We start from the raw sequence: 6,000 nt of genomic DNA, 5'->3' as shown, positions 1-6,000 counted from the left end.
GCCAATGAGGCACTCTCTATGTAATGTGAGTTTAAGCATACAGGAAAGGCACTCAGGCCCAAAAATGTCTTCTTTCCATCCTGTCTGCTGACTCCTGAAACAAATATTTCATCATTTAATGTAATGGTTAATCCCTGAGCAAAACAAATAATTTTTATTTTTCAAAAGAGAATTAAGATTTTATTTCAGGTATATAATATTCATTATTTATTCCAAATGGAATAATAGGATAGTATATTCTTCATGAATCTGCCTGGCTAATCATTAGAATTATCTGGGACACTTCTTAAAAACATCAATGCCCTGGGCAACTGTTTTTGTTTGTTTGTTTGTTTGTAAGCATGACAGATTCTTTTTTTTTTTTTTTAAGTCTTTTATTGAATTTGTTACAATATCGCTTCTGTTTTATGTTTTGGTTTCTTTGCCACGAGGCGTGTGGGATCTTAGCTCCCCGACCAGGGACCGAACCCACACCCCCTGCATTGGAAGGCGAAGTCCCAACCACTGGACCGCTAGGGAAGTCCCCCAGAGATTCTTATTTTAGCCTGGGCATTTGGTTTTTGGGGGGGGAAGGGTAGGGTGTGGGGGCAGTAATGGAGAATGATGGGTGATTCTAATGAGTAGCCATGATTGAGAACCACTGGTAGAGTATTTGAGCAAATTTGAATAGATACAGGAGAAAGCAAGAGGATATGAGGTAACTGAGGAAGGAGAAAAGCAATATATAAAACAGAGACACAGTTACAGAGACACAAAAACAAGGGTTCTTCTGGAGGAAAAAGTGTATAAAGATCTAGTTGCAGATGATTTTACCACCACAGACATAGAAATGAGTTTTGTAGAGTCTGTCTTCACAAACAGGCTCAATGAGTTTTTCCATAATAAGGTATGGATTAAATTATTAAAAATAATTTCTAATTCAGAAGTATTCACTCACTTTTACAGCCTTCTTATTTGAAAGTTTAGACCATAAAATAAAAATCCATTCATAAAAACACACAAGTAAACATTTTTAAAGTATGAGGGAAAAAACATTTCTCAACTTGCACATAGATATGTTTAACTGAAACTCAAAATAAGCCATATAGGTAAAAAAGAAATACTACCATTACTATTTTTCTCTTTTACATGTCCTCTTTCCTTTTTTGTATAAATTGCTCCTTTTTTAAGAAAAAGACAAAAACATTTACAGTGTGAAATTAGTAATATAAAGCTTATAAAATAGAGGATGTCCAACTTTAGAACAAAAACTGTTACAGAAAAAAAAAAACAAAAAAAAACTTGATCTCTAAGTGTAAATACCCTATGATTAGGCCTACCATGTGCTCTATATAAGGATTTTAGTAAATCTTGTGTTTCAAAAAACATCAAAAAAACAATTAAAAGTTTTCATTTTAGCAATCTCATTCAAAGGTTCTGACCATTATTATTGGCCAAATGAGGGACTAGATGATTCTGCATAAATTTAACAAGCTTCTAATAATTCTACAAATACTGTCTTTTCTTTTTAAATGTGCATTTTATTGGTGAAAATGTTTTTTAATTCAAAATAATAACTTTATTTTACCAGATATATTTTATTTCTGTTGTACAAAGGAAGCCATATAAGAAAAATATCACTGAGACACTGATAATTTTGAACAAAAGCTGAAACCCTTTCAGTTCATGATGTATAGAACAAGCTTACATAGCTTAAACTGTCTTTAACTTTATTTACTAGAAATCATTCTACTGATTAGAAACTATAAAGAATCATGAGAGACCAATAAAGAGGAAAATTTTGGCCGATTCACAAATAACATACTATGCTATTATTCCATTTGGAATAAATAATGAATACTGTATTCCTGAAATAAAATATTATTTTTTGAAAAAGGAAAATTGTTCTGCTCATATTTACATCCTTAAATAAACTAAAGTTCTAAAGGACCCAATGCAGATTTACTTTCTTTCTTGAGTTCTTAACTCCTATTTGATCCAATTTTTTTTCTTCATACTGCTTTTGTAGTAGTAGTCCTGAAAGAGAGATCAGTTACCATCTCATTTATTTTAATAACACTGCTAATACTAGTCATTATTCTGAAACCAGATTGCCTGAGTTCAAATCCTGACTCAACTACTGTTTACTATGGCTTTAGGCAAATGACTCTATTCTTCATCTGAAAAATGGGAATAAGTATCTATCTCACTGTATTGTTATGAGAATTGAATTAGTTAATATACATTATACATTAGTTAATATACCTTAAAACAAATGTCATACAGTAAGCATTCAGTAAGTACTTATTGTTATTATTATTATCACTATAATATTTTTAGTATTTTTTAAAATCATTTTTCTTCCAGAGTTGCCATGGTGTCTGAAATACTATTTTTGCTTGTTTTTAAAAAATCTGAATATTAGTTGATTCTTAAACACTTGATTTGAACTTCTAATCCATCTTATAACAAACTGAATCCAAGTGCACTGATTTGACGTAAGGGTTGGAGGCATGATAATAATAATTTGAACAGAGGCAGATTTTAGAAGTATAAACTCAAAGTGCTGAAAGGATTCTAGAAGGTCATCTGCATTTCTTCCCTTCTCTTCCCAATCTCCACCCCTACCATCTTACGCTGATATCAGGTAGCTTTATCCTTCCAAGACCAAATGACTCTATGTTGGACCTTTAAATACTTCAATAAAAGTAGATTCTATGTCTTCCTGATTAAAAATTTGAGGCAATAATGTATTGAAGAGAACATGGCTTCAGGCAAGGCAAATCTGGGGTTAAATTCTTGCTCTAACATTTACTTTTTGTATACCCATGGGAAAGTTAACTTAAACTTTTTGTCCTCAATCTATCTGTAAAATGAAGCCAATGCCCATCTTGCAGGGTTGTTGCAGAGAGTCATTTACAAGCTTTATAAAGTATTAGGAATAATGTAGCTTAACATCATAGCTGTAAATAAAGATGTACACAGATGACAATATTTCTCAGAATTATGATATATAATCATAAAAGTGAAATATGCATTCTATGAGGAAACATAATAAAGGCAACTACCAATAATCTGATGCAATAAATTTAGAATAAATTAAAAAATAATTGGTGGGACTTCCTTGGTGACGCAGTGGTTACGAATCTGCCTGCCAATGCAGGGGACATGGGTTCGATCCCTGGTCCGGGAAGATCCCACATGCCACAGAGCAACTAAACCCAGGCGCCACAACTACTGAGCCTGTGCTCTAGAGCCCACGCGCCACAACTACTGAGCCCACACGCTGCAACTACTGAAGCCTGGGCGCTCTAGGGCCCGTGTCCCACAACTACTGAGCCCACGTGCTGCAACTACTGAAGCCAGCGTGCCTAGAGCCCCTGCTCCACAACAAGAGAAGCCACTGCAATGAGAAGCCTGAGCACCACAAGCCTGAGCCCCCACTCGCTGCAACTAGAGAAAGCCCGCGTGTAGCAACAAAGACCCAACGCAGCCAAAAAACAACAAAATAAAAGTAACTGGTGATATGATTCATTTACAAAAATATTTTTAAGATACACCTGTACATTGATTTCTAAATCTAGTAGATAAAAATGTGGTTCTGAGTTTTATTTTTATTTCAAATTAAAGATTTTGTGATGAGGAATCTATTTGTTAAAGCCAAAATCTGCAATTTGCTTATCAAACCTCTTCATTATAGGTGGGCAGATGGTAATTAGTATGTAGAGGTAGTCCATGAAATTTTACAAAGGTGTTTAGATTATTACCAGCTAAGAAAGAGTGCATTAAAACAAAACTAAATAGGGAATTATCTACTTGCTTGTTTTGTGTTAAATCCCTGAGATTTATTCCAGTGAGACCAATAAACAGAGAGAATGAAATAAAAAAGGCGGAAGGCCAAAGTGTCATAAATGTTGTTCAAGTATTCGATAAAAGCTATCCACTTGAGGTTCACTGCAACACATTGGAAAAAATGATCTTCTCATATTTAGACACAAGCGATAGCAAGCCAAACACTCTGAAAAAGATGTGATACTGTTATACAACAACACACAGAACCATATTTACTTTATTATTGCTACCTATGTGGCCTATAGTGTTAGCAGGAAAACTGGTTTGATGTACATGATATTATGTTTGGAAGCTGCTCTGATTATTCTACCCTAATTAGCAGGATGTCTGGTAAAAGTCAGCAAACAACACAATCCCTCAGTTTGGTACTAAAAACTAAGTCTTAAATCTCCATAATATTTTTAAAACAAACAAACTAGGACATGAATTTTTTTTCCTGGATTCATCTTTTTCAAAAATTTTCAAGATCCTTCCAGTCAATACATAAGATAGGGCACATATTGTCAAGAATAAGTTGTTAAAGTGAATATGAAATGTGCTTCTCAAAATATCGTTTACACATTTACCAGATGGTAAAATAAACATGTAAATTGTTATCAAGTATACACTAAGTTTGTATTAAAATTTTATGCACTGTAGGAAGGGTGTAAAAATTATCACATATTGTATTACCTGTTCACTTAATAGTTGATTAGCGTTTCATAAATATTTTCTTTAAGAAAAGTGTTATTTAAATAGTCAGATGATTCTGATCAGAACTGAAAAAGCTATGAACCCCATTAGAAAATGCAGAACAATCAATTTTCTCTTATTCATTCATTAGTCAAAGGTAAAAAGAACATTTTTTAAAATTTCAACTAAATCCATAAGTTAATACAGTTAATACCTTTGCAAGCTATGGCATTAACTAAGAAAGCTGGTTTGATGGCCATGTTCAGTACACTACTATACTGAGGGTCATCTAGAATATTCCAGGTTATATAGAGTCCTCTGCTCATTGTCGTTAACTACCATAATAATTTAAAGTATTTATCAAAGAATGTTGACAAAAAAGAAAAAGAAAATTAAATCTCTGTGAAGTTTCTATCTTTTCAGTTCAATCTGTGTTCATACTTCATAGACAAAGTTTTTGAAGGCCAACAGGAGCATTTTATGACACCTCCAATCTCCTTTTGGGTTTAATCACAAGTTTTAATGTACAGCGCTGGCATTAGTGGCTTTAGTTATCTGCCACACATCACAGATTTCCTGCTATGTGCAGCATGCTGATAAAGAAGTGGTATTATGGACTCCCCTGGTGGCACAGTGGTTAAGAATCCACCTGCCAATGCAGAAGACACAGCTTCGAGCCCTGGTCTGGGAAGATCCCACATGCCGCGGAGCAACTAAGCCCATGTGCCACAACTACTGAGCCTGCGCTCTAGAGCCCACGAGCCACAACTACTGAGCCCATGTGCCACAACTGCTGAAGCCCGCACGCCTAGAGCCTGTGCTCTGCAACAAGAGAGGCCATCACAATGAGAAGCCCATGCACCGCAATGAAGAGTAGCCCCTGCTCGCCACAACTAGAGAAAGCCCGCGCACAGCAACAGACCCAATGCAGCCAAAAATTAATTAATTAATTAATAAAAAGAAAGAAGTGGTATTATTATAATACAATATTTAAGGCAGAATTTGTGGAGTAAATCTACCTTTAGAATAAATCAATGAGCCAATCATCAAAGCTTACTTAACATAACTCAGAAATATATGATTATTTAAAGGAGACTATTATCATAAAATTTAAGGAGTCCTTTTTTAACTTTTCCACCAAAATATTTTGGTTTAGGAGAGCCTAGAAGTCAGGAGCAGAGCCCAAAGCATCCAGCCCAAGTATAAAATTTCCCTGAAGATTCATGTTTTAAAAGAAATCCATAGAGAAGGGATCAATGAATCATAATAAGAAAGTTCTTTGAGGGTCACAGATGTAGCTTAATTTATTACTATCATTACCTGGTTCATGCAAATAAACAATATGATAAAATGAAATTCAAAGACCTGTCTGCTTCAGCCAAGAAACCTGGACCTTTAGAGTTTCATATAGCAAATTCAGGACCTATTATCTTCCAAAAATAGAGTAGAGAATAATCCATTGAGTAATCTGGGGGCTTTCACCTAGTGGCTCCTAAA

This window comes from Balaenoptera musculus, chromosome 7, assembly GCF_009873245.2.
Source record: "Balaenoptera musculus isolate JJ_BM4_2016_0621 chromosome 7, mBalMus1.pri.v3, whole genome shotgun sequence".
NCBI classification, from domain to species: domain Eukaryota; kingdom Metazoa; phylum Chordata; class Mammalia; order Artiodactyla; family Balaenopteridae; genus Balaenoptera; species Balaenoptera musculus.
This window is presented reverse-complemented; position numbering follows the sequence as displayed.